Below are 20,854 nucleotides of genomic sequence, written 5' to 3'. Positions count from 1 at the left end.
TCATTTTTGGGGTTCATTTTTTCCCCTTCTACTATCGAGATGGACCCTGTTAAAGTCCAGGCCATTTACGATTGGACTCAGCCGACATCTGTGAAGAGCCTGCAAAAGTTCCTGGGCTTTGCTAATTTTTATTGGCGCTTCATCGCTAATTTTTCTACTGTTGCTAAACCGTTGACTGATTTGACCAAGAAGGGTGCTGATGTGGTCAATTGGTCTTCTGCAGCTGTAGAGGCTTTTCAGGAGTTGAAGCATCATTTTTCTTCTGCCCCTGTGTTGTGCCAGCCAGATGTTTCGCTCCCGTTTCAGGTCGAGGTTGATGCTTCTGAGATTGGAGCAGGAGCTGTTTTGTCGCAAAGAAGTTCTGATGGCTCGGTGATGAAGCCATGTGCTTTCTTTTCTAGAAAGTTTTCGCCTGCTGAGCGTAATTATGATGTTGGTAATCGTGAGTTGTTGGCCATGAAGTGGGCATTCGAGGAGTGGTGTCATTGGCTTGAAGGAGCCAAGTATCGCGTGGTGGTCTTGACAGATCACAAGAATTTGACTTATCTTGAGTCTGCCAAACGGTTGAATCCGAGACAGGCTCGATGGTCGTTATTTTGTCTCCCGTTTTGATTTTGTGGTTTCGTACCTTCCGGGCTCTAAGAATGTGAAGGCTGATGCCCTGTCAAGGAGTTTTGTGCCTGACTCTCCAGGTGTTCCTGAGCCGGCGGGTATTCTCAAAGAGGGGGTAATTTTGTCTGCCATCTCCCCTGATTTGCGGCGGGTGCTGCAAAAATTTCAGGCTGATAGACCTGACCGTTGCCCAGCGGAGAAACTGTTTGTCCCTGATAGATGGACTAGTAGAGTCATCTCTGAGATTCATTGTTCAGTGTTGGCTGGGCATCCTGGAATCTTTGGTACCAGAGATTTGGTGGCTAGATCCTTTTGGTGGCCGTCTTTGTCACGGGATGTGCGTTCTTTTGTGCAGTCCTGTGGGACTTGTGCTCGGGCTAAGCCCTGCTGTTCTCGTGCCATTGGGTTGCTTTTGCCCTTGCCGGTCCCGAAGAGGCCCTGGACGCATATTTCTATGGATTTTATTTCGGATCTCCCCATCTCTCAAAAGATGTCGGTCATTTGGGTGGTTTGTGATCACTTTTCTAAGATGGTCCATTTGGTACCTTTGTCTAAATTGCCTTCCTCCTCTGATTTGGTGCCATTATTTTTCCAGCATGTGGTTCGTTTACATGGTATCCCGGAGAACATAGTTTCTGACAGAGGTTCCCAGTTTGTTTTGAGGTTTTGGCGATCCTTTTGTGCAAGGATGGGCATTGATTTGTCTTTTACCTCGGCTTTCCATCCTCAGACAAATGGCCAAACCGAACGAACTAATCAAACTTTGGAAACATATCTGAGATGATTTGTTTCTGCTGATCAGGATGATTGGGTGTCCTTTTTGCCGTTGGCTGAGTTCGCCCTTAATAATCGGGCCAGCTCGGCTACTTTGGTTTCGCCGTTTTTCTGCAATTCTGGTTTCCATCCTCGTTTCTCTTCAGGGCAGGTTGAGTCTTCGGACTGTCCTGGTTTAGATACTGTGGTGGATAGGTTGCAGCAGATTTGGACTCATGTGGTGGACAATTTGACATTGTCCCAGGAGAAGGCTCAACGTTTCGCTAACCGCCGGCGCTGTGTGGGTCCCCGACTTCGTGTTGGGGATTTGGTTTGGTTGTCGTCTCGTTATGTTCCTATGAAGGTTTCCTCTCCTAAATTTAAGCCTCGTTTCATTGGTCCAGATAAGATTTCTGAGGTTATCAATCCTGTGTCATTTCGTTTGGCCCTTCCTGCTTCTTTTGCCATCCATAATGTGTTCCATAGGTCGTTATTGCGGAGATACGTGGCGCCTGTGGTTCCATCCGTTGATCCTCCTGCCCCAGTGTTGGTTGAGGGGGAGTTGGAGTATGTGGTGGAGAAGATTTTGGATTCTCGTGTTTCGAGACGGAAACTCCAGTACCTGGTCAAGTGGAAGGGTTATGGTCAGGAAGATAATCCCTGGGTTTTTGCCTCTGATGTTCATGCTGCCGATCTGGTTCGTGCCTTTCATTTGGCTCATCCTGGTCGGCCTGGGGGCTCTGGTGAGGGTTCGGTGACCCCTCCTCAAGGGGGGGGGTACTGTTGTGAATTCTGTTGTCGGGCTCCCTCCTGTGGTCATGAATGGTACTTCGGCTGGTTCTGTCCATGGACTTCCTCTGGTGGGTGTTTCTGAGCTTCCTTCCTCAGGTGACGAGGTTAATTCGTTAGCTGGCTGCTCTATTTAACTCCACTTAGATCTTTGCTCCATGCCACCTGTCAATGTTCCAGTATTGGTCTAGTTCACTCCTGGATCGTTCTTGTGACCTGTCTTCCCAGCAGAAGCTAAGTTCCAACTTGTATTCCTTTGGTTTGCTATTTTTCTGTCCAGCTTGTTTTTTTATTGTTGTCTTGCTTGCTGGAAGCTCTGGGACGCAGAGGGAGCGCCTCCGCACCGTGAGTCGGTGCGGAGGGTCTTTTTGCGCCCTCTGCGTGGTCTTTTTGTAGGTTTTTGTGCTGACCGCAAAGTAACCTTTCCTATCCTCGGTCTGTTCAGTAAGTCGGGCCTCACTTTGCTAAATCTATTTCATCTCTGTGTTTGTATTTTCATCTTTACTCACAGTCATTATATGTGGGGGGCTGCCTTTTCCTTTGGGGAATTTTTCTGAAGCAAGGTAGGCTTTATTTTTCTATCTTCAGGGCTAGCTAGTTTCTTAGGCTGTGCCGAGTTGCATAGGGAGCGTTAGGCGCAATCCACGGCTATTTCTAGTGTGTTTGATAGGATTAGGGATTGCGGTCAGCAGAGTTCCCACGTCCCAGAGCTCGTCCTTTATTATCAGTAACTATCAGGTCATTCCGTGTGCTCTTAACCACCAGGTCCATTATTGTCCTGACCCCCAGGTCATAACAGCTAACATAACATCATCTGTAAAAAAGCTGAAGGTGAAAAGAGGAAGAGGATGGCTTCTACATTTGGATAATGATACTAAACACATGCCACAATCCACAATAGACGACTTCAAAAGGTGCAAGATGAGGGTTCTACAATGGCCCTCACAGTCCCCTGAGCTGAGCATCATTGAAAATCTGTGGCTAGGCCTGAAAATAGCAGAGAATGGAAGGCGGCCCAGGAATCTCACAGAATGGGAGCTAATTTTCCAAGGAAGAATGGAGGAAAATCCCTTAAACAAGAACTGAAAGACTCTTGCCTGACTACAAAAAGCATCTACAAGCTGTGATACTTGCAAAATGAGGTGCTGCTAGGTACTAACCATGCAGGGTGCCCAAACGTTCCCTGACATCAAATCTGCCTGCCATTCAAGGAAGTCCTTCCTGTGGGTCACCTGATCTGGTCCAGCACATGAATTTGTCCCCCCCCCCCCTACATATCTTCCAGCACAATTTGGTTCCGCTTGATTTTGTTTGGCCAGCAGATGGCAGTCTCTCCTCATTAATGGAGCATCTTGTTAATCAAAGGGTTAAATGACTTTGGGCCACTGATACCACAGTGCACACATATAGAACAGGGCGCCCCACATCAACCCAGGTCTCTCCAGCCTGGCCACAATGCGTTCTGTGCATTAGAACAGGCATCAAAGTGGGCAGACAGTTGATTTTTGCCGTTTGAATAAGTATCTGATGTTTTGAAGGGGTTAAATGAATTTGGTCACTGATACCACACTAAGAATGAATGAGAACCTGCTGTGATCGTCCCTCCTGTCTCTGGGAACTGTTATTACAGTAGAGAGGATTATATAACGCTCCACAATCACCAAGAAAGAAAATATCAGGTGGGAAGTGACCGGCCACCGAGTGACCAGAGAGGGAAAAGCAGCTGCAGAGCACGGGGGGATTAGCTCAAATGGTAGAGCGCTCGCTTAGCATGCGAGAGGTAGCGGGATCGATGCCCGCATCCTCCACTTTCTTTTTTTAAACTGAGGGACAGTGATATATAATTTTTCTTTTTAGTTCAGATGAACCCACTTAGTCCATGATACAGTATGAGGCAGCTATCACTGGAGAATTACAAGGTCTTACTGTGGTGGAATCTACAACAGCCGAGTAACGGCCCCGAGTGGTGACTGCACCGTGGTTGTACGGCCATTACTGATCACCAAGCGATAGCACCGAGCACCGCCCTTTGTTATTACTTTCTGTGACTACACAGCATTTTATCTTTATTAATCTTTTTTCTGGCTCCCATCACTCTGAGCGGGAGAAGAACATGAAAACTCACAAGATGTTTCCCTTTTATTATTATTATTATTCATTTTATTAGCGCCATTTATTCCATGGCGCTTTACATATGAACGAGGCAAATGTAGACAAGTACAATAAACATGAGTAAAACAAGGCACACACAAGTACAGGAGGAGAGAGGACCCTGCCCGCGAGCACTCACAGTCTACAGGGGATGGGTGAGGATAGACTAGGGTAGAGCTGGTCATGCGGCGGTTCAGTATACTGGGGATCACTGCAGGTTGTAGGCTTGTTGGAAGAGGTGGGTCTTCAGGTTCCTTTTGAAGGTTTCCGTGCTAGGTGAGAGCCTGATGTGTTGGGGTAGAGAGTTCCAGAGTATAGGGGAAGCACGGGAGAAATCTTGGATGCGGTTGTGGGAGGAAGAGATGAGAAAGGAGTAGAGAAGGAGATCATGAGATGATCGAAGGTTGCGTGTAGGTAGGTACCGGGAGACCATGTCACAGATGTATGGAGGAGTCAGATTGTGAATGGCTTTGTTTGTCATTGTTAGTGTTTTGAACTGTAGCCTCTGGGCTATAGGAAGCCAGTGAAGGGCCTGGCAGAGAGGAGAGGTGTTATGAAAGGCAATTCAGTACTACAATGGACATAGCGTTCAGAGCACATACAGTGATCTGACAATAACCCAAAATCATAGAACGAGCTCTGAGACGTGGGAACTCTGCAGACCGCAATCCCTAATCCTCTCCAAACAACACTAGAGGCAGCCGTGGATTGCGCCTAACTCTGCCTATGCAACTCGGCACAGCCTGAGAAACTAACTAGCCTGAAGATAGAAAATAAACCTACCTTGCCTCAGAGAAATACCCCAAAGGAAAAGGCAGCCCCCCACATATAATGACTGTGAGTTAAGATGAAAAGACAAACGTAGGGATGAAACAGATTCAGCAAAGTGAGGCCCGACTTTCTTAACAGATCGAGGATAGAAAAGGTAACTTTGCGGTCTACACAAAACCCTAAAGAAAACCACGCAAAGGGGGCAAAAAGACCCTCCGTACCGAACTAACGGCACGGAGGTACACCCTTTGCGTCCCAGAGCTTCCAGCAACAAATTAGACAAGCTGGACAGAAAAAATAGCAAACAAATAGCAAAGAAGAACTTAGCTATGCAGAGCAGCAGGCCACAGGAATGATCCAGGGAAAAGCAAGTCCAACACTGGAACATTGACAGGAAGTCAGGATCAAAGCATTAGGTGGAGTTAAGTAGAGAAGCACCTAACGACCTCACCAGATCACCTGAGGGAGGAAACTCAGAAGCCGCAATACCACTTCCCTCCACCAACAGAAGCTCACAGAGAGAATCAGCCGAAGTACCACTTGTGACCACAGGAGAGAGCTCTGCCACAGAATTCACAACAGAGAGGCTGGGGAGCAACGGGGAGACAGATGGATTAGTCGAGCAGCAGAGTTTAGCATGGATTGGAGTGGTGCCAGAGTGCTAGAGGGGAGGCCAGAGAGTATGAGGTTGCAGTAGTCGAGGCGGGAGATGATAAGGGCATGTACTAGTGTTTTTGTGGTTTCATGGTCAAGGAATGCGCGGATCCGGGAAATTTTTTGAGTTGGAATCGGCAAGAGAAGGCAAGGGCTTGGATATGTGGCTTGAAAGAGAGGGTAGAGTCAAGGATCACCCCGAGGCACCGAGCGTGCGGGACCGGGGAAAGTGAGCAGCCATTGATATTGATGGATAGGTCGGGTGGAGGGGTAGAGTGAGGTGGGGGAAAGATGATGAATTCTGTTTTGTCCATGCTTAGTTTTAGAAAACGAGTAGAAAAGAAGGATGAAATAGTGGACAGACATTGCGGGATTTTGGTCAGTAAGGAGGTGAGGTCGGGTCCAGATAAGTAGATCTGCGTGTCGTCAGCGTAGAGATGATATTGTAAACCGTGGGATTCTATGAGCTGTCCCAGGCCGAAGGAGTAGTTGGAGAAGAGTAGGGGTCCTAGAACTGAGCCTTGGGGAACACCGACAGACAGGGGGCGAGATGAGGAGGTGGTGTGGGAGAGGGAGATGCTGAATGTCCGGTCTGTTAGATATGATGAGATCCAGGATAGGGCCAAGTCTGTGATGCCAAGAGATGAGAGAATCTGTAAGGCTAGGGTCACATTGCGTTAGTGCAATCCGTTTAGCGCTAGCGGATTGCGCTAACGCAATGTTTTCTATGGGGCTGCGGTCGGGGTCGCGGTAACGTCCCCGCTCTCGCAGATCCCCGATCTGCGAAAGCGGGGAACGGACCGCGGGCGCGCCTCGGACGCTGCAAGCAGCGTCCGCGGCGCGCCAGGAATCACCGGCGCGTCGCTAGCGCGTGCCGAACATGGCACGCGCTAGTGAAGCGCGTTCCCATTAGCGTGAATGGGCGCGTTAACGGCCGCGTTGCACGGCGTTAATTTCGCCGTGCAACGCTGTCCGTTTAACGCGGTCCCATAACGCAATGGGAACCCAGCCTAACAGGAGGGAGTGGGCCACAGTGTTGAAGGCAGAAGACAGGTCCAGGAGAAGGAGGACAGAGTTGTGTCGCTTGCTCTTGGCAGTTAGTAGGTCATTGGTCACTTTAGTTAGGGCAGTTTCAGTTGAGTGATGTGTTCAGAAGCCAGATTGTAACTGGTCAAAGAGGGAGCAGGAAGAGAGGTGGGAGGACAGTTCAAGATGGACGTGCTGTTCCAGTAGTTTTGAGGCATAAGGGAGAAGGGATATCGGGCGATAGATGGACACAGAGGATGGGTCGTGGGAGGGTATTTTGAGGATAGGTGTGATTGATGCATGTTTGAAGGATGAGGGGAAGACACCGTTTGTAAGGAGAGCTGATTGTCTGTCATGGTGGAGAAGCTGGCTTTGGAAAAGGGCTGAGAATTTAAGAGGAGGGGCATTGGGGGCTGGGGCCAAAGCTTTGTCTGATGTTATCTATCTTCTGCTTAAAGAAAGAGGCAAATTCTTCAGCTGAAATGAGAAGGGAGAGAGGAGATGCTGGGGGACGGAGTAGAGAATTGAAAGTGTTGAAGACTGTTTAGGGTTGTGAGTCGGGTAGGATATGAGAGATGAGAAGTAAGTTTGTTTTGCGGACAGGTGCTGCTAGGTACTAACCATGCAGGGTGCCCAAACGTTCCCTGACATCAAATCTGCCTACCATTCAAGGAAGTCCTTCCTGTGGGTCACCTGATCTGGTCCAGCACATGAATTTGTCCCCCCCCCCCCCCCCCTACATATCTTCCAGCACAATTTGGTTCCGCTTGATTTTGTTTGGCCAGCAGATGGCAGTCTCTCCTAATTAATGGAGCATCTTGTTAATCAAAGGGTTAAATGACTTTGGGCCACTGATACCACAGTGCACACATATAGAACAGGGCGCCCCACATCAACCCAGGTCTCTCCAGCCTGGCCACAATGCGTTATGTGCATTAGAACAGGCATCAAAGTGGGCAGACAGTTGATTTTTGCCGTTTGAATAAGTATCTGATGTTTTGAAGGGGTTAAATGAATTTGGTCACTGATACCACACTAAGAATGAATGAGAACCTGCTGTGATCGTCCCTCCTGTCTCTGGGAACTGTTATTACAGTAGAGAGGATTATATAACGCTCCACAATCACCAAGAAAGAAAATATCAGGTGGGAAGTGACCGGCCACCGAGTGACCAGAGAGGGAAAAGCAGCTGCAGAGCACGGGGGGATTAGCTCAAATGGTAGAGCGCTCGCTTAGCATGCGAGAGGTAGCGGGATCGATGCCCGCATCCTCCACTTTCTTTTTTTAAACTGAGGGACAGTGATATATAATTTTTCTTTTTAGTTCAGATGAACCCACTTAGTCCATGATACAGTATGAGGCAGCTATCACTGGAGAATTACAAGGTCTTACTGTGGTGGAATCTACAACAGCCGAGTAACGGCCCCGAGTGGTGACTGCACCGTGGTTGTACGGCCATTACTGATCACCGAGCGATAACACCGAGCACCGCCCTTTGTTATTACTTTCTGTGACTACACAGCATTTTATCTTTATTAATCTTTTTTCTGGCTCCCATCACTCTGAGCGGGAGAAGAACATGAAAACTCACAAGATGTTTCCCTTTTATTATTATTATTATTATTCATTTTATTAGCGCCATTTATTCCATGGCGCTTTACATATGAACGAGGCAAATGTAGACAAGTACAATAAACATGAGTAAAACAAGGCACACACAAGTACAGGAGGAGAGAGGACCCTGCCCGCGAGGGCTCACAGTCTACAGGGGATGGGTGAGGATAGACTAGGGTAGAGCTGGTCATGTGGCGGTTCAGTATACTGGGGATCACTGCAGGTTGTAGGCTTGTCGGAAGAGTTGGGTCTTCAGGTTTCTTTTGAAGGTTTCCGTGGTATGTGAGAGCCTGACGTGTTGGGGTAGAGAGTTCCAGAGTATGGGGGAAGCACAGGAGAAGTCTTGGATGCGGTTGTGGGAGGAAGAGATGAGAAAGGAGTAGAGAAGGAGATCATGAGATGATCGAAGGTTGCGTGTAGGTAGGTAGCGGGAGACCATGTCACAGATGTATGGAGGAGTCAGATTGTGGATGGCTTTGTATGTCATTGTTAGTGTTTTGAACTGTAGCCTCTGGGCTATAGGAAGCCAGTGAAGGGCCTGGCAGAGAGGAGAGTCTGGGGAGCAACGGGGAGACAGGTGGATTAGTCGAGCAGCAGAGTTTAGGATGGATTGGAGTGGTGCCAGAGTGCTAGAGGGGAGGCCAGAGAGTATGAGGTTGCAGTAGTCGAGGCGGGAGATGATAAGGGCATGTACTAGTGTTTTTGTGGTTTCATGGTCAAGGAATGCGCGGATCCGGGAAATTTTTTGAGTTGGAATCGGCAAGAGAAGGCAAGGGCTTGGATATGTGGCTTGAAAGAGAGGGTAGAGTCAAGGATCACCCCGAGGCACCGAGCGTGCGGGACCGGGGAAAGTGAGCAGCCATTGACATTGATGGATAGGTCGGGTGGAGGGGTAGAGTGAGGTGGGGGAAAGATGATGAATTCTGTTTTGTCCATGTTTAGTTTTAGAAAACGAGCAGAAAAGAAGGATGAAATAGCAGACATTGTGGGATTTTGGTCAGTAAGGCAGTGAGGTCGGGTCCAAATAAGTAGATCTGCGTGTCGTCAGCGTAGAGATGATATTGTAAACCGTGGGATTCTATGAGCTGTCCCAAGCCAAAGGAGTAGTTGGAGAAGAGTAGGGGTCCTAGAACTGAGCCTTGGGGAACACCGACAGACAGGGGGCGAGATGAGGAGGTGGTGTGGGAGAGGGAGATGCTGAATGTCCGGTCTGTTAGATATGATGAGATCCAGGATAGGGCCAAGTCTGTGATGTCAAGAGGTGAGAGAATCTGTAACAGGAGGGAGTGGGCCACAGTGTCGAAGGCAGAAGACAGGTCCAGGAGAAGGGGGACAGAGTAGTGTTGCTTGCTCTTGGCAGTTAGTAGGTCATTGGTCACTTTAGTTAGGGCAGTTTCAGTTGAGTGATGTGTTCAGAAGCCAGATTATAACCGGTCAAAGAGGGAGCAGGAAGAGAGGTGGGAGGACAGTTCAAGATGGACATGCTGTTCCAGTAGTTTTGAGGCATAAGGGAGAAGGGATATCGGGCAATAGCTGGACACAGAGGATGGGTCGTGGGAGGGTATTTTGAGCATAGGTGTGATTGATGCATGTTTGAAGGATGAGGGGAAGACACCGTTTGTAAGGAGAGCTGATTGTCTGTCATGGTGGAGAAGCTGGCTTTGGAAAAGGGGTGAGAAGTCAAGAGGAGGGGCATTGGGGGCTGGGGCCAAAGCTTTGTCTGATGTTATCTATCTTCTGCTTAAAGAAAGAGGCAAATTCTTCAGCTGAAATGAGAAGGGAGAGAGGAGATGCTGGGGGACGGAGTAGAGAATTGAAAGTGTTGAAGACTGTTTAAGGTTGTGAGTCAGGGAGGATATGAGAGATGAGAAGTAAGTTTGTTTTGCGGCAGTGAGTGCGGACTTGAAGCTGGCGAGGGACTGCTTGTATGCAGTGAAGCGCTCAGCAGAACGACATCTCCTCCATCTCCGCTCAGCGATCCTGGAAGCCCGTCTCAGTTCTTTGGCAAGGCTGGTAAGCCAGGGCTGCCTGTTAATTCTACGAGTTTTGCTATGCATGAGTGGGGCGGCCGAATCGGCCTTTAAGGGTATGTTCCCACGGTCAGTAAACGCTGTGGGTTAGGCACTTCATACATCCGCAGTGTCCAACCTGCGGCAGCCTGATGTTACAGCATAGTGGATGGGATTTCAAGAAACCCCATCTCCACTATACGTGCACTGACATCCGCGGCTTCCCTGAAGAGACGGACATGCGGGGCATCTTTCCAGACCGCAGCATGTCTATTTATCATGCGGAGATGCTCAGCTCCGCAAGATAAAGATCACCAGTCCAATATATTGGTCGCGGTGATTCCGCACGGTTCAATGAACACATCTGGAATCACCTACGTTCAAAAGCCGGCAGCGCTTCGGACGGAGTGGACATGTGCTGCCTAATACTGACCGTGGGGACGTAGCCTAAGACATAACACTCGATTTGTTTTCTTTGATGGAGCTGCCGAGAGTCAACGCAGAACCTTCTAGAACCTCTTTTTTCTCTCCTATCACTTTCAGACTCGCTGTTCAGCATCTTCCATCATTCTAACACCGACGTCACGTGGAGGCAGCTTCTCCCATATGGTCTAGCGGTCAGGATCCACCGGTCGGATCTCAGGGTCTCGGCTCATTGCTGGAGCTGCACATTCACAGCTTCTCCCATATGGTCTAGCGGTCAGGATTCCTGGTTTTCACCCAGGCGGCCCGGGTTCGACTCCCGGTATGGGAAGATGACTCCTTTTATTTTTGCTGTGTCCTTATTGTTGTTACAGTCAGAATCTTATTGATCAGTAAATAATGCACAGGTATAATATATGATAGAAATGTCCGGTGTTCTGTGACCCATAAACCTGGAGACGCAGCGAGGAGATGGCGGCAGGAGAGCAGCAGGACACGAGCCTTCGATAGCTCAGCTGGTAGAGCGGAGGACTGTAGTGGAGCACAGACATCCTTAGGTCACTGGTTCGATTCCGGTTCAAAGGACATTTTATTACTTATTATTAGAATTATCTCCAGGATTAACAGTCACGTTGAGCTCAAAATTGACATTTATAATTATTCAGTTAAAAACCTAAATTTAAATATTAATAAAATACAAGAAATAAAAATTCTCAATACTTCGTAAAAAAAATTAAAGCCTGTGGGACCTATACAAAAAGGATCAAGTGACGATGACGACTGGAGCTGTAAAACACTATTTTTAATTTAATATGGTCATACAGAAAAGTTAACATGTAACTAAAAATGTATGAATTTTACTCTCAGGGAACAAAGTCCAGTATTACTCATCAAAATTATAAAAACTACTGATAAAATATCAAAAACAAGTCTCCTGATATGTTTAGTAACAGATTGTGTATAAATATAATTACGTAATCAAGCGAGTAAGATCGCCGAAAGCTCCGGAAGCCTCGAAAATTATTAAAAACGTCAAGTGAATCCACAATTTTAGCCACTAGTGTATATATGTTTATCACCATAATAGGAGGGGGCACAGACACATTTCTTACACAGGGGCCCCATGGTGTCAGTGTCCGCCCCGAAGGCCCACTGTCAGGGCTGGCAGACTAGGGCCCCCCTACCACAGGGGCTCCCTGCCCATGCAGCTGCTATTGGGCCCATAACTCAGGGGGGCCGACACCAACACCGCCCCCCAATGCATGTCGCATTCAGCTGTATCATAGTTGCTGATACCAATGAAAGCAATAATGGAGGAGAGAGCGTCAGATGATTTCATTATAATATATGAGGGGGGCTGCTTTATACCCTATGAGGGGGCTACAGTATATTCTATGGGGGGATGTATTATACCTTGTGAGTGGGTTGCATTATACTCTGAGAGGGGTACATTATATTATGTGGGGGCTGCATTATACTATATGAGGGAGCTACAGTATATTCTATGGGGGGCTGCTTTATATCGGGGCTGCATTATACCTTGTGAGGGGGTTGCATTATACTCTGAGAGGGGTACATTATATTATGTGGGGGCTGCATTATACTATATGAGGGAGCTACAGTATATTCTATGGGGGGCTGCATTATATCGGGGCTGCATTATACCTTGTGAGTGGGTTGCATTATACTCTGAGAGGGGTACATTATATTATGTGGGGGCTGCATTATACTATATGAGGGAGCTACAGTATATTCTATGGGGGGCTGCATTATATCGGGGCTGCATTATACCTTGTGAGGGGGTTGCATTATACTCTGAGGGGGCTACGTTATATTCTGTGTGAGGCTGCATTATACTATATGAGGGGTGCTGCATTTTATTCTATGAGGGGGCTATATTATACCCTTTGAGGGGGCTACAGTATATTCTATGGGGGCTGCATTATACCTTGTGAGGGGGTTGTATTATGCTCTGAGGGGGCTGCAAAATTTTCTATGAGGGAGCTGCATTATATCCTATGAGGTGGCTACATTATATTCTATGGGGGGTTGCATTATATTTTATGAGGGTGGCTACATTAATGTATATTCTATGAGGGGGCTGCATTATATTCTATGAAGTGGCTACATTATATTCTATGGGGGCTACAGTATATTCCTTGAGGGGGCTACATTATATTCTATGAGGGAACTGCGTTATATTCTATGAGGGGGCTACTTTAACTCCTATGAGGTGGCTACATTATATTCTACTAGATGGTTGCCCGATTCTAACGCATTCTAGAATATGCATGTCCACGCAGCCACGTAGTATATTGCCCAGCCACGTAGTATACAGCACAGAGCTACGTAGTATATTCCCCAGCCATGTAGTATACAGCACAGAGCCACCTAGGATATTGCCCAGCCACATAGTATATTGCCCAGTCACATAGTATATTGCCCAGTCACATAGTATATTGCCCAGCCACGTAGTATATTGCCCAGTCACATAGTATATTGCCCAGTCACGCAGTATATTGCCCAGTCACGTAGTATATTGCCCAGTCACGTAGTATATTGCCCAGCCACGTAGTATACAGCACAGAGCCACCTAGGATATTGCCCAGCCACATAGTATATTGCCCAGTCACGTAGTATATTGCCCAGTCACGTAGTATATTGCCCAGCCACGTAGTATACAGCACAGAGCCACGTAGTATATTGCTCAGCCACGTAGTATATTGCTCAGCCACGTAGTATATTGCCCAGCCACGTAGTATATTGCTCAGCCACGTAGTATATTGCTCAGCCACGTAGTATATTGCCCAGCCACGTAGTATATTGCTCAGCCACGTAGTATATTGCTCAGCCACGTAGTATATTGCTCAGCCACGTAGTATATTGCCCAGCCACGTAGTATACAGCACAGAGCCACGTAGTATATTGCCCAGTCACGTAGTATATTGCTCAGCCACGTAGTATATTGCCCAGCCACGTAGTATACAGCACAGAGCCACGTAGTATATTCCCCAGCCACGTAGTATACAGCACAGAGCCACATAGGATATTGCCCAGCCACATAGTATATTGCTGAGCCAGGTATGTCACCGGTTAAAAAAAAAAAAATAAACATACTCACCTTCCGATCCGAGGGCCCCTTGTAGTTCTGCCGCCTGTGCGAGGTACAGGCGGCAGCTTCCGGTCCCAGCCTGCTCGCGCAGGCGCGCAGGGCCTATGATGACGTCGCAGTCACATGACCGTGACGTCACGGCAGGTCCTTCTGCCAGACGATCTGTGGCAACGGAACGTGGGAAAGGCGGCGTAGGTGAGTAATCGCTTTTTGTTTTTTTTTATTATTTTTAACATTAGATGTTTTTACTATTGGCGCTGCATAGGCCGTGTCAATAGTAAAAAACTTGGTTACACAGGGTTAATAGCAGCGGTAACGGAGTGCGTTACCCGCGGCATAACGCGATCCGTTACCGCGGGCATTAACCCTGTGTGAGCAGTGAGCGGAGGGGTGTATTCGGGCGCCGGGCAGTCAGTGCAGGGAGTAAGAAGCGGCCATTTTCTTCCAAACTCTGCGCGTCGCTGATTGGTCGCGGCATCCATGACAGGCAGCTGCGGAGACCAATCAGTGATCGAATAACCGTGACAGAAGGACAGACAGACGGAAGTACCCCTTAGACAATTATGTATATAGATGGGGGCTGCATTACATTCTATGAGGGGGCTACAGTATATTCTATGGTGGGCTGCATTATACCTTGTGAGGGGGTTGTATGATACTCTGATGGGGCTACATTATATTCTGTTAGGCGGTTGCATTATATCCTATGAGGGGGCTGCATTATATTCTATTAGGGAGCTACATGATATTCTATGAGGGCTGCATTATACTATATGAGGGGGCTACATTATATTCTGTGAGGGGCGCCGCATTATATTCTATGAGGGGGCTACAGTATATTCCATGAGAGGGCTACATTATATTCTATGAGGGAGCTGCATTATATTCTATGAGGGAGCTGCATTATATTCTATGAGGGGGCTACATTATATTCTATGTGGGCTGCATTATATTCTATGAGGGGCTACAGTATATTCTATGGTGGGCTACATTATATTCTGTTGGGGGGTTGCATTATATCCTATGAGGGCTGCATTATACTATATGAGGGGGCTACATTATATTCTGTGAGGGGCACCACATTATATTCCATGAGGGAGCTACATTATATTCTATGAGGGGACTCCATTATACTATATGAGAAGGATACATTATATTCTGTGAGGGGCGCCGCATTATATTCTATGAGGGGGCTGCATTATATTCTATGAGGGGACTCCATTATACTATATGGGGGGGCTACATTATATTCTATGTGGGGGCTACAATATATTCTATGAGGGGGCTACATTATATCTCTGAGGGGGGGGATATCCCAACCCCTGTTCCATAATTAACATAGTAACATAGTAACATAGTTAGTAAGGCCGAAAAAAGACATTTGTCCATCCAGTTCAGCCTATATTCCATCATAATAAATCCCCAGATCTACGTCCTTCTACAGAACCTAATAATTGTATGATACAATATTGTTCTGCTCCAGGAAGACATCCAGGCCTCTCTTGAACCCCTCGACTGAGTTCGCCATCACCACCTCCTCAGGCAAGCAATTCCAGATTCTCACTGCCCTAACAGTAAAGAATCCTCTTCTATGTTGGTAGAAAAACCTTCTCTCCTCCAGACGCAAAGAATGCCCCCTTGTGCCCGTCACCTTCCTTGGTATAAACAGATCCTCAGCGAGATATTTGTATTGTCCCCTTATATACTTATACATGGTTATTAGATCGCCCCTCAGTCGTCTTTTTTCTAGACTAAATAATCCTAATTTCGCTAATCTATCTGGGTATTGTAGTTCTCCCATCCCCTTTATTAATTCTGTTGCCCTCCTTTGTACTCTCTCTAGTTCCATTATATCCTTCCTGAGCACCGGTGCCCAAAACTGGACACAGTACTCCATGTGCGGTCTAACTAGGGATTTGTACAGAGGCAGTATAATGCTCTCATCATGTGTATCCAGACCTCTTTTAATGCACCCCATGATCCTGTTTGCCTTGGCAGCTGCTGCCTGGCACTGGCTGCTCCAGGTAAGTTTATCATTAACTAGGATCCCCAAGTCCTTCTCCCTGTCAGATTTACCCAGTGGTTTCCCATTCAGTGTGTAATGGTGACATTGATTCCTTCTTCCCATGTGTATAACCTTACATTTATCATTGTTAAACCTCATCTGCCACCTTTCAGCCCAAGTTTCCAACTTATCCAGATCCATCTGTAGCAGAATACTATCTTCTCTTGTATTAACTGCTTTACATAGTTTTGTATCATCTGCAAATATCGATATTTTACTGTGTAAACCTTCTACCAGATCATTAATGAATATGTTGAAGAGAACAGGTCCCAATACTGACCCCTGCGGTACCCCACTGGTCACAGCGACCCAGTTAGAGACTATACCATTTATAACCACCCTCTGCTTTCTATCACTAAGCCAGTTACTAACCCATTTACACAGATTTTCCCCCAGACCAAGCATTCTCATTTTGTGTACCAACCTCTTGTGCGGCACGGTATCAAACGCTTTGGAAAAATCGAGATATACCACGTCCAATGACTCACCGTGGTCCAGCCTATAGCTTACCTCTTCATAAAAACTGATTAGATTGGTTTGACAGGAGCGATTTCTCATAAACCCATGCTGATATGGAGTTAAACAGTTATTCTCATTGAGATAATCCAGAATAACATCCCTCAGAAACCCTTCAAATATTTTACCAACAATAGAGGTTAGACTTACTGGCCTATAATTTCCAGGTTCACTTTTAGAGCCCTTTTTGAATATTGGCACCACATTTGCTATGCGCCAGTCCTGCGGAACAGACCCTGTCGCTATAGAGTCCCTAAAAATAAGAAATAATGGTTTATCTATTACATTACTTAGTTCTCTTAGTACTCGTGGGTGTATGCCATCCGGACCCGGAGATTTATCTATTTTAATCTTATTTAGCCGGTTTCGCACCTCTTCTTGGGTTAGATTGGTGACCCTTAATATAGGGTTTTCATTGTTTCTTGGGATTTCACCTAGCATTTCATTTTCCACCGTGAATACCGTGGAGAAGAATTAAGACATATACTACCTTATATTTACCCTGATATTAGCGTGTTTTACCTCACAACCGGTGGTCTTGTATTTATTTCTATGTAGCTACATGATGGGCCCTAAGAATGTTTTTCTCTGGTGTGCCCAAGGTGCTCCAGTCTGACGCTGGATCGGAGGTTAATAAGCAGGTCTACAGTTGAGGTTAATTGAGGAGGTAAGAGGGAAGGTGAGATAAACAATTGTTTGGAGAGTGCTGAACTTTGGGAATAGCGATAGAGTCTGGATTAGTGGAGCAAAAACTGTACGGGCATAAGATAGCATGGTGAAAAGTAAGTATGAGAGATAACGAGGAGAGCATCTATATACATAATTGTCTAAGGGTCACTTCCGTTTGTCTGTCTGTGTCCTTCTGTCACGGTTATTCATTCGCTGATTGGTCTCGGCAGCTGCCTGTCATGGCTGCCGCGACCAATCAACGACGGCCACAGTCAGATTAGTCCCTCTCCTGCTCCCCTGCACTCACTGCCTGGCGCCCGCTCCGTAATCCCCTCCACTCACCGCTCACACAGGGTTAATGGCAGCGGTAACGGCCCGCGGTGTAACGCACTCCGTTACCGCTGCTATTATCCCTGTGTGTCCCCAACTATTTACTATTGATGCTGCCTATGCAGCATCAATAGTAAAAATATGTCATGTTAAAAATAATTAAAAAAACAAAAAACTGCTATACTCACCCTCCGCCGTCTTTCCCGCTCCTCGCCACTCTCCCGGGATCGCTCCATTGCAAGCGGCAGCTTCCGCACCCGTCCCAGGGCTGGTGTGCGACAAGGACCTGCCGTGACGTCATGTGACTGCAACGTCATCATAGGTCCTGCTCACACCAGCCCTGGGAGCGGAAGCTGCCGCTTGCAATGGAGCGGTCCCGGGAGAGTGGCGAGGAGCGGGAAAGGCGGCGGATGGTGAGGATAGCAGGACTTCAACGGGCTATAGGTGAGTATATCTTTATTTTTATTTTTTTACGTCTCTATAGTACGTGGCTCTGTGCTGGCCAATATACTACGTGGCTGGGCAATATACTATGTGGCTCTGCTATATACTATGTGGCTGGGCAATATACTACGTGACTGGGCAATATACCGTACTACGTGACTGGGCAATATACCGTACTACATGGGCTGTGCTATATACTATGTGGCTGGGCAATATACTTCGTGGCTCTGTGCTGTATACTACGTGACTGGGCAATATACTCCGTCGCTGGGCAATATACTACGTGGCTCTGTGCTGTATACTACGTCACTGGGGAATATACTACGTGTCTGTGCTGTATACTACGTCACTGGGCAATATACTACGTGACTGGGCAATATACTACGTGGACATGCATATTCTAGAATACCCGATGCGTTAGAATCGGGCCACCATCTAGTGGTTAATAAACAGTCATAGCTCTTACCTTCTGGTCACTTCTGGGACTTTTTTTAATATTTCAGATGTTTACTTAAAAACTGCACTTGAGAAGAAGCACTCAGAGACAAGGATAGCTACCTGTAGATGGCACAAGAGAGGTGGATTACTTCTATCATACAGTATATTAATACTGGAAATAGTTTCTACAACTGAGCCTTCAGCCATGTAGGAAGTAACAGGGGTTGTCCATCCACCTGCTACAGTCACCTACGTAGAATGACCTCCCATTTTAATATAAAATTATTTAATCACACGTAGTCGGCAGGATTTGAACCTGCGCGGGGAGACCCCAATGGATTTCTAGTCCATCGCCTTAACCACTCGGCCACGACTACAGCTGTTAAGGTCACATGAAGTCTCCGGCTCATTATCTGCACACATCGGACACTATTCTGAGGAGGAGAGGATATTAGTGTCACCACCCAACCGTGCAACGTGCCTAATGGAGGAGACATCGATCCTCTACATGAGATACTATCCTCTGGTGACATCTGGGACTACAGTCCTCCTGGGGATCTGATATTAATTCTTTATTTTATTGTCTTTTGTGATGTTATGTAAGTAATAGCCATACAATGTCGGACGGTGACCACTTCCTTGAGATGAAACCAATGGAAGTTGGAGATCTCAAACTCTGCTTTTACTGTGGTCACGCCAAGCCTTTTCTTTGAGACTGCAAGATTGTCCCTCAAGCAAACAAGCCAGCGGGAAACACCTAAAGGTACCGTCACACATAACAATATCGTTAACGATATCGTTGCTTTTTGTGACGTAGCAACAATATCGTTAACAAAATCGTTATGCGTGACAGCAACCAACGATCAGGCCCCTGCTGGGAGATCATTGGTCGCTGGGGAATGATCTGGACTTGATTTCGTCGCTGGATCTCCCGCTGACATCGCTGTGTGACGCCGATTCAGTGATGTCTTCACTGGTAACAAGGGTAAACATCGGGTTACTAAGCGCAGGGCCTCGCTTAGTAACCCGATGTTTACCCTGGCTACCATTGTAAAAGTAAAAAAAAAAAACACTACATACTTACATTCCTGTCGCGTCCCTCAGCGTCAGCTTCACTGCTTCCCCCAGTGTCAGCGCCGGCCGGCCGTAAAGCAGAGCACACCGGTGACGTCACCGCTCTGCTTTCCGGCCGGTGCTTACACAGTGCTGGGAAGCTGACGCTGGGGGACGCGACAGGAATGTAAGTATGTAGTGTTTTTTTTTTTTACTTTTACAATGGTAACCAGGGTAAACATCGGGTTACTAAGCGCGGCCCTGCGATGGTTACCCGGGGACTTCGGCATCGTTGGTCGCTGGAGAGCTGTCTGTGTGACAGCTCCCCAGCGACCACACAACGACCTACCAACGATCACGGCCAGGTCGTATCGCTGGTCGTGATCGTTGGTAAATCGTTTAGTGTAACGGTACCTTTAGTCTGGACGCTTGATGAGGAGGTCACCCAGGCTTCCAGGTACCTTTTAACTCCTCTGCTAAAGTGCTGTTCAATGTGAAGCTATGTTTCCGGAATCTGTGGTTATCTTGTCTTGCTTTCATTGACTGTGGGTCTCCTGTCAACTTCATTGATTCAGGGCTGGTTCTTAAATTAGGATTAGAGACAGTTAGATCAGAGAGACCTATTCAATTTCAGAAAATAGCGATGCTCCGTCAATGAAAAGGTAAGAATAAAACTTCACTTTTATTACAGTGATTTAAAACATTGTGACTGACATATCACAAAGGTTATAGTAGACCAATGCGAATCACAAATATGGACTTATATATCATTAGAACAAGGAACCCATGTGTGAATATCAACCAATGCTAAAATAATCCCAATTGAATGACACACCCTTGGGAAAACAAAGGGTTAAAAACATTTAACTGCACTTACAAAAAAACCTTAATGGCTCTGTATGTATATTGCAGTGTAAGATCTCGTCTAACATTCATTCCCCCGGAGTCCTGGTTTGCAATTTGAGAATCTCTTTTTTAGGTTCCCTTCCCTGACCGGCTGATGGACCTTCTCTATCCCCACAAAGGTAAGGGCGGTTATGTCTCCTTGTTGGACACGGAAGTGTCTGGAAACCGCTGACACATTGATCGCTGTTGTACTGGCCGCCTCTGATATGTGTCTCCTCCTGATGCGTCTTTACAGTGTGTTGGTTGTACGGTAGGACCGAATTCACAGAAAAAAAATCTACCATAAAAATTTGTTTTTATTAAGTATACATTAAAAAATATCCTCATATAAGAAAAAAAAGCTAATTATCTAAAAACAATCGATAATTATTCCCTGATGAGTAGCTAAGTTGGTCTATCCCTAACAAGGTCCCTACGAGGCCCTGCCTTTTCTCGGAGGTTGGCACCCTGATAAACGCAAATGGCACCCCGGTCCAACGAGGACTGATCCTAAGGTCCCTTTCAGGTCCTTTCAGGTCC

General features: G+C 46.9%; 4 non-coding genes across 4 annotated transcripts; 3 read left to right on the top strand and 1 right to left on the bottom strand.

Moving 5' to 3' along the window:
- Positions 1–3,889: 3,889 nt before the first annotated feature.
- TRNAA-AGC (transfer RNA alanine (anticodon AGC)) lies at positions 3,890–3,962 on the top strand. The gene has a single exon. It is a non-coding gene; the product is annotated as a tRNA-Ala (tRNA).
- A 3,995-nt stretch (positions 3,963–7,957) lies between these two features.
- On the top strand, positions 7,958–8,030 carry TRNAA-AGC (transfer RNA alanine (anticodon AGC)). Its single transcript has one exon. It is a non-coding gene; the product is annotated as a tRNA-Ala (tRNA).
- A 3,031-nt stretch (positions 8,031–11,061) lies between these two features.
- TRNAE-UUC (transfer RNA glutamic acid (anticodon UUC)) lies at positions 11,062–11,133 on the top strand. Its single transcript has one exon. It is a non-coding gene; the product is annotated as a tRNA-Glu (tRNA).
- Positions 11,134–18,671: 7,538 nt separating this feature from the next.
- Positions 18,672–18,753, bottom strand: TRNAS-AGA (transfer RNA serine (anticodon AGA)). The gene has a single exon. It is a non-coding gene; the product is annotated as a tRNA-Ser (tRNA).
- Positions 18,754–20,854: the final 2,101 nt, after the last annotated feature.

The sequence above is a fragment of the Ranitomeya imitator genome, chromosome 5 (genome assembly GCF_032444005.1).
Source record: "Ranitomeya imitator isolate aRanImi1 chromosome 5, aRanImi1.pri, whole genome shotgun sequence".
NCBI lineage: Eukaryota > Metazoa > Chordata > Amphibia > Anura > Dendrobatidae > Ranitomeya > Ranitomeya imitator.
The sequence above is the reverse complement of the archived record's forward strand: the minus strand, read 5'-3'. Positions and strand labels throughout refer to the sequence as shown.